Genomic DNA, 8,893 nt, shown 5'->3' with positions numbered 1-8,893 from the left:
CAGAATTAGGCCTACTCAAACCAGCCCGTCTGGCACCAACAATCATCCATATGATTATCTTATCAGCCAATCATGTGGCTGCAGTGCATAAAATCATGTAGATACGGGTCAGGAGCGTCAGTTAATGTTCACATCAACCATCAGAATGGGGAAAAAAATGTGATCTCAGTGATTTGGACCATGGCATTATTGTTAGTAACAATAATGTTACATTATTGTTTTTGTTCAAAGTCTTATCTGCCATTTACATAAAAAAATAGACTAATAAAATCATCTTTATTTTAGTTCCTGCACCTAACAATAAAGCAATGGAAACATAGTCTATTTTCTGTTGTATTTGTCTGGCTTCGTGCAATATGCACTTCCCCTTACAAGTTCAACATCAAAATAAAAGCATTTCAGAATTTCCTTGTCAGGTTTCCTTAGTTCATTTCCACTTCCTCAACTGGGCAATAGATGGTAGCAAGTGCCAATACATCTTCAGTTTGCCTGTTCCAGGATTCAAGGTTGCCAGTAAATCAATCCATACACATCATTCAATGTTCTTGGAGGGACTCCTCAAAGGAATGTTCCAGGTTCAATACAAGTCAAGCTCAATCAACAGCATTTGTAGCATAATGTTGATTACTACAAAAATGTATTTCGACTATATCTTTAAAAAGAAGAAGAAGAAGAAAAAAAAAGAAACCAAAATCGAGGTTACAGTGAGGCACTTACAATAGAAGTGAATGAGGACAATGAAAGTGAATGTGGCCACATTTTTGAGGGTTTAACACAAATGTGAAGCTTATTTTTTATAAAAGCACTTACATTATTCTATTAAAACTTGTGTATTATTTGAGATGTAAAGTTGTTTAAATCCTTTTTTACAGCAATTTTAGTGTTTGTTGACATTACATCATCATGGTAAAGAAGTTGTAAAATAGGCTATAACTTTACACAGAAAAGGTTAAGTGATTTTTTCATACTAAAATAATGTTTACATGCATATCTTTTATGTCTTGTGGCTATACTTTTGAGACAGAGTATTTTAATGTTAAAAACATTCACTTCCATTTTAAGTGCCTCTCTGTAACCTCAATTTTTGCTTTGTTTTTTTAAAGAAGAGGAACGAGTCTAAATACATTTTTGTTGTAGTCAACATAATGCCACAAAGGCTGTTGATTGAGGTTAACATGTATTGAACTTGTAAGGGTCTCCCAAACCTCACTGTGCCAAGTCCTGTCCATTAAGTGACATGAGAACCTTCATCGAAGATAAGGAGCAGCATGCCTAAAGAAGCAGTTAAACTGGTTTCTGTTTGAAAGTTAAAGGCAAACACTGACACTCCTTCTAGAAAGACATGTGCTCTCACATTTACAGAGACCAGGAACAGCAAAAAAGGAGGTAGAATGTATAGACACGTCCCACTGGGGGAGGGTAAAGAGAATTGCACACATACTCTTTGACAAACACGCAAAGACATGCCAGTGTCAATAAACACTGAGTGACTGACTGCTGCTATGTGATCAGGTAAAGAGCAGTCTTCTCAATGCCCTGTCTAATGTTCAACCGGTAACTCATAAGTCTGATCTTCTAGAGCATTAGCTGGAGATTCGTAGACAACCTGTGGCTTTCAGTGTGCCATCACTTTAAGCAACTTTCTGGCCTTTGGGGGCACTGTCAGGTCTTTTCATCTCTGGTTTCTGGTGAGTGAATCTTGTTCTGGTCATACAATTAAGGCTTTGCTGTGACATTTGGTTAAGTGCTGTTATTTTCATTAGAATGTAACATTGCAGAGTGGAATGAATGTTGAAAGGTTCCAATTTAAGTGTAAGTCTGTGCTGAACGATAAACTGGGAGTAAAATCAATATAGTCATATAATGGGATTTTAAGATACATAAAAATCGAAATGCAAAATGCTCAGTGTACATTTAGCATATTTCATAACATATATAGCATTCATGATACAATCAATAGATTGTCAACAATAGTGTAAAAACTTCAGGAGTGCCAGGTGGAAAATGATGGTTTATTATGTCACCTCTATTACAGTCAGTTGTAGCTATTGTCATGCGATACCTTTAAGGATTCATTGGACAAAAGCCACTTGTTATGTAAATGATGGTTTACAGAATACAACCTTAGGACAGTGATTAAACAAGAAAAGATTATATAACACCAAATTTCCAGCCATTTATTATCCAAGAAAACAAATGTGCTTAAAATGTTATGTGAAAATTTCCTGTTTGAAATATGCTTTATAACGCAAAATGAGTAATTTACCAAATACTCAAACCATGTTTGATTTCAAAGTGCAAAGTTTTCTTAATTATTCTACACAGCATACAGAAAAAACACGTGATTTACTTTCATAATGAAATAAAATCTAATTTCAGTAAAACAAACATCTTACATTTTTAACAGTAATTATTAAGCATACAGTTCTTGAAAACCAATATGCAACATTCAATTCCCACTTTATACACAGCTGCAAGTGGCAGTTATCGAAGTTCAAGCAGCAGTTCGGAAAAGTGGAGAGAATTACCAAAACTGCCAAATTTGAAGGAACAGATCTGTCAGGGACAAAGTCATTTCTTTACTACTTTGTGGGTATTCTGTCAGTAATTTAGAGTTTTCCAAAAAAACGTTTTCGAACTCTTCCAAGACAGTTAGTCCGATTCACAAAAAATTATGCATGAATCACGTAGAGACCCTCATGACAAAAGTTTTCCAAAAATGTTGATTCATCAAATTTAAATAAGCTAATTAACTTTTGGACATAGCCCAATTCATTTATCGATCTTCTGAACAAGTTGACGAATCAATTTCTTGATAAATTTTTCACATGGGTCTTTAGATTATACATGCTAAATTTAGTGCAAATTGGACTAACTGTGTAGGAGTTAAAAAAATAAATAAAACGTTTTTCAGGAAACCATCCATTTAAGTCCAACCTGCCAATTTGGTCTCTTTAGGACTACCCAGACACTTTAAGGGCTGAAAAAGAATGATGATTATGATAATCAGAATCACAATGAACTTTACTGCCAAATATGCTTACATATATAAGGAATTTGTCTTGGTGACAGAACATTCCAGTGCACAAACGATACAACAACAAAACAGAGATAATAATAATAAATACAGAAATAAAAAGTTAATAGAAAATAATTGTATTCTTTTTTTTATAATAATAATAAACATATACACACATATATATATATATACACACACACACACATATATATATATATATATATATATATACATATATACATACATACATATATATATATATATATATATATGTGTGTGTGTGTATGTATGTATATATTGTATATATATGTATATAAATATTTGATTATATCTTTTCATGTGACAACACTGAAGAAATGACACTTTGCTACAATGTAAAGTAGTGAGTGTACAGCTTGTATAACAGTGTAAATTTGCTGTCCCCTCAAAATAACAACACACAGCCATTAATGTCTAAACCGCTGGCAACAAAAGTGAGTACACCCCTAAGTGAAAATTTCCAAATTGGGCCCAATTAGCCATTTTCCCTCCCCGGTGTCATGTGACTCGTTAGTGTTACAAGGTCTCAGGTGTAAATGGGGAGCAGGTGTGTTAAATTTGGTGTCATCGCTCTCACATTCCCTCATACTGGTCACTGGAAGTTCAACATGGCACCTCATGGCAAAGAACTCTCTGAAGATCTGAAAAAAAGAATTGTTGCTCTACATAAAGATGGTCTAGGCTATAAGAAGATTGCCAAGACCCTGACACTGAGCTGCAGCACGGTGGCCAAGACCATACAGTGGTTTAACAGGACAGGTTCCACTCAGAACAGGCCTCACCATGGTCGACCAAAGTTGAGTGCACATGCTCAGCGTCATATCTAGAGGTTGTCTTTGGGAAATAGACGTATATGAGTGCTGCCAGCATTGCTGCAGAGGTTGAAGGGGTGGGGGGCCAGCCTGTCAATGCTCAGACCATACGCCGAACACTGCATCAAATTGGTCTGCATGGATGTCATCCCAGAAGGAAGCCTCTTCTAAAGATGATCCAAAAGAAAGCCCGCAAACAGTTTGCTGAAGACAAGCAGACAAAGGACATGGATTACTGGAACCATGTCCTGTGGTCTGATGAGACCAAGATAAACTTATTTGGTTCAGATGGTTTCAAGCGTGTGTGGCGGAAACCAGGTCAAACCATATGAACTAAAGCTATCTTTTTATGCTTCTTGTTTAAGCTCTTTTGTAGATGGAGGGTGTCCTGGATACAATGCTCTTTCTATGCAAGTGCAAACTGATGTGTAGTGCAATCTTCTACCCTGTATTCACGCAAATCATTACCACAGTCAGTCTTTGCTGCAGCTGCCTGTTGTTATTCACTGACCTCGCTATCACCCGTAAGCTGAACTCTTGATCTTTGGCTTCTCCACAAATATCTCTGATAATCTTAGCCATTCTTCCCATGTCTGTCTTCATTTACCACACCCTGATTCATCAGTATAATGCCTCTCTTTTCTGTTCCTCCAGTGTTTCTGGTCTACGTCAGGTTGGCGGAGTCCTGGATGAAGTCCTGGATGAAGTCCTGGATGAAGTCCTGGATGAAGTCCTGGATGATACCTTTTCAGGTGTCTTCCGATGTGGTGGCACTTCGATTCCTCCTCTTTCTTTGTCAGGCCTATGGATTTGTACTGTTGTTAATGCCACCTCTGATTGCTGTAGAGTTGTTGGTTAACCCTGTTGCATCCTCAAAAAGAAAGGACAGAGGGCAAGGATACAGAGACAGAGCTTGCGGAGGGGGATGCAAGTAGACAGCGGCACCAGAGTGAGTCTGTTTCAAGAATGATGGGATTTCTTGGTTGTCTTCTAACATGGAGTGTGAGTGGGATTTGCAGTAGTCACAATTGGATGTGGGAACAGCGCTCGGTGGAAGCCTGTTTGGAAGGAGGTAGTTGCCTTGTAACATGTCTTCCCTGTGTTTTCAATGCCTCCTCTTCCAGTATGGATGAGATCACTTGGGTTCTTCCTACTATGGTGCTTATGTTGAGTCTGACAGGGAGCTTGGGCCTACTCAGGACAAAGCTGGCCCACACAGTACCTGACTCACCAAAAAATACATTGGTGGCAACGTGGGGCATAGGGAAGGACTCTGTAGCCCTCGGTCAAATCCAGTGGCCCACATTTGACAGAACTGCAATTCCAAATGCATCACAAAGTCCTGGCACAGACACAAAAAAAAAAAAACTGTCGACATCTGTGCAGTTCACAGGGCTGAATTTGTGTACATTGAGCAGCGATGGTTCTGTCATGGAAGCACAGTCCGTGCACCATTTTCAAATTCAAAAACAGAACTTCTGCTGAAAGTGACATCAATTGAACTCAACACAGTTGGCATTATGTCTATAAAAGGACAGACCCAGTCCTGAGACAAGCCCTTCTGACTCAAAGGTGGTGGTCTTGGCATCCTGAGAGGGACAAGATCTGCTTGGGGGGTGAAATGTTCACACTTGTATGTGTGGTTCTGGTTTGCGTGTTTCCCACAGTTGTTAGTGGTAACATCATCCTTATCTTAAACCTCGAGAACTTGGTGGTGTACCCTCTGAAACTTATCTTTCTGCCTATCACATAGTTCTTTAAATGACTGTAATACAAATTGTCCATGTATGTCAACTTTTTAGATCATTCGCTTCTACAAGTTCAGTGCAGACGGCCTTAAGCCATTGCAGAGCGACAGGTGTACACAGGGTGTTAAGTACACAATACAGTAACATTCAGCTCATTTCAAACTAGTTCAGGACGTCAAGAACTGCTCTGACCAATTCAGTGATTGAACGAGTCATTTAAAATGATAACTGATTTGTGAGTCTTAACCGATTCATTGAAACAAGTCATTTGTTCATGAATCATAACATACTGTTAATAGTAATTTAGTAGTGTTCCAATAACTTTAAAAGAAGAATGCAGACTTTAAAGAAAAGTTCACAGAACCAAACATCATGAAAATTAGGTATCAGTATCTTTTTTTCTATGGTTCTGATAAGAATCTGTTTCTAAATTCCTAGCCCTACAAATGAAAGAACAAGAGATTACGGTACAAGAGATGTTTAAACTGTTGGGAAAACTTGCGAGGTCATCTGAAAAGTACACAAGCAGATCCATCAATGTTTGTGTAGTAAAAGATAAACACATTTGATGAACCGTCTACTCACATGTACTGCAGGAGGGACCTGGGCAAAATCTGAAAGAAAACTGAGAAAATTAGATCTTAAGAATTCATGAATGTATGAGGTGTATTTTCTATTGGATTCAACAAAGAAATAAACAAAACAGGGTGTTTTTGAAAGTGCCAGTCGGTTTCATATGAGACTATTGCATTACTTTACAATTTACAAGTGGCACTGTTCTTCACAGAACAACTGTGACACATGAGCAGTGGCATTTAGGGTTAACACAAAAAAACTGCAATAAAATATTTATGTCTACAGACGTGCTTGAAGGCACAGGAGATGTTATTTGTCATGAGCACATTCATCAAACTCTGTACCTTCATGCAACTTGTCATACAGTTTAAATCAATACAGATGAATGTGTGTTTTTTATGAAGAAACACATTCATGACCGAACAAGCAATAATAAGAACTATCACAGTGACAGTTAATCTCAGTTCAAACCTCTTGGAAAGGGTTTCAAATCTTGAAGTATAACCTTTCAACACCAGAGGTCTCCCTGCACTGTCTTTTGAGGCAATTGGCATTTGAAAATGTATGCTGAAACTGGATCTCGAAAGTAGCTTTTGTTGAAAAGTCTTCCTCTTATTAGATTCCTCCGTAGGAGGGAATCTATTGTAATTGATGGTTTTATTATTATTATTATTATTATTATTATTATTATTATTATTATTATTATTATTCTTCTTCTCCTTGAGCCCCAATAGCTCAAAAAGTCACTGGTCAAAAATTTTCTAAATTGGCACATTGATACTCCATGCCAACGGGTACCCCCAAACCAAGAATGGCCCACATTCGCCCATAGGTGGCGCTACAGGCCACGCCCAAAAAACAAAATTCAAAGTGATACAATTTCCACGCCATTTGTCCAAATCTTCTGCAATTTGGTGTACATGCCTCATTCCTCATGGGGAACAAAAAGCCTCAAGAACCCATAACTTCCGCCATGATGGATTTTCCCGTACGTTGAAAATTTGCGAAAACCTACAAAACTCTTCTTCTCCTGAACCGTAGCTCCAATTGACTTGAAATTTGGTACACATGTGTAGAATGGACATCCTTGAAAACGTTACTTAGGAAAAATGAATACGATACAAAATGGCTGAAAGGGGCGTGTTTATGTAAATGTCCAAATTTTAACAATATATACGTGTCAATAAATCAAATTTAATTTTGACTGATGGTTTTTCAAACCTAACATGCTTAAAGATGACATCACTCTGAAGTACTGTGCAAAGAATGGCCATGCCAAAATTCCCATTTTCTGGTCAAACATGTTCTAATTTGGTAAATTAATAGTACAGGCCAACAGGAATCCACAAACCAAGAATGACCGACATACGCCACTAGGGGGCACTACAGGACAAGCCAAAATTCCCATTTTCTGGTCAAAAATGTTCTAATTCGGTACAAGAATAGTACAGGCCAACAGGAATCCACAAACCAAGAATGACCGACATTCAGCCACTAGGGAGCACTACAGGACAAGCCAAAATTCCCATTTTCTGGTCAAAAATTTTCTAATTTGGTACTTTGATACTACAGGCCAACAGGAACCCACATACCAAGTGTGGCCCACATTCAGCCCTTAGGGGGCTTACAGGCTACTCCAAAATTTCGTTTTCTGGTCAAAAATGTTCTAATTTGGTACATTGATACTGCAGGTCAACAGGAACCCTCAAACCAAGAATGGCCAACATTCAGCCCCTAGGGAGCACTACAGGCCATGCCGAAATTCCCATTTTCTGGTCAAAAATGTTCTAATTTGGTACATTAATAGTACAGGCCAAAAGGAATCCACAAACCAAGAATGACCGACATTCACCACTAGGTGGCGTTAGAGGCCAAGCCGAAATTCCCATTTTCTGGTCAAAAAAGTCATAATTTGGTACATTGATACTACAGGCCAACAGGAACCCACAAACCAAGTATGGCCCACATTCAGCCATTAGGGAGCTACAGGCCACTCCCAAAATTTCGTTTTCTGGTCAAAAATATTCTAATATGGTACATTGATACTACTGGCCAACAGGAACCCACAAACAAACAATGGCCAACATTCGCCCCTAGGGGGCACTAGAGGCCACCTGAAATTCCCATTTTATGGTCAAAAATGTTCTAATTTAGTACATTGATACTACAGGTCAACAGGAACCCTCAAACCAAGAATGGCCAACATTCACCCCTAGGGACGCTACAGGTAATTCCCAAAAGTCCCATTTTCTGGTCAAATATTTTCTAATTATGTACATTGATACTACAGGCCAACAGGAACCCACAAACCAAGAATGACCCACATTTGCCCATAGGAGGCGCTACAGGCCACGCTCCCAAAAAATATTTTCAAAGTGATACCATTTCCACGCCATTTAACCAATTCTTCTGAATCTTGGTGTACATGCCTCATTTCTCATTGGGAACAAAACGCCTCAAGGATCCATAAGGTATGATGGATTTTCCTGTAGACTGAAAATGTTTCGTTTAGGATTCAGACAGAAATACATGTTTTTTGGATTCATCCATTGAGAGGGTTTAACCCCAACCCTCTACTGATCAATTTGAAATGATTTGCCATTTTGAGGAGGAATCCGCATTGCTGCTTGCAGCTATATTATTTCAATTGTACCAGAAGGCCAACTCTACAACTTACAGCACATAAATTCTTCAACCAA

The 8,893-nt window shown here is 38.3% G+C and overlaps 1 long non-coding RNA gene across 1 annotated transcript; it reads left to right on the top strand.

The window, feature by feature from the left end:
- The first annotated feature begins 1,482 nt into the window (after window positions 1-1,482).
- On the top strand, window positions 1,483-6,773 carry LOC127632386 (uncharacterized). The gene is made up of 3 exons (XR_007969093.1): window positions 1,483-1,688; window positions 4,236-4,394; window positions 4,525-6,773. It is a non-coding gene; the product is annotated as an uncharacterized LOC127632386 (long non-coding RNA).
- The last annotated feature ends 2,120 nt before the right edge of the window (window positions 6,774-8,893 follow it).

The sequence above is a fragment of the Xyrauchen texanus genome, chromosome 39, assembly GCF_025860055.1.
Source record: "Xyrauchen texanus isolate HMW12.3.18 chromosome 39, RBS_HiC_50CHRs, whole genome shotgun sequence".
NCBI lineage: Eukaryota > Metazoa > Chordata > Actinopteri > Cypriniformes > Catostomidae > Xyrauchen > Xyrauchen texanus.
The sequence above is the reverse complement of the archived record's forward strand: the minus strand, read 5'-3'. Positions and strand labels throughout refer to the sequence as shown.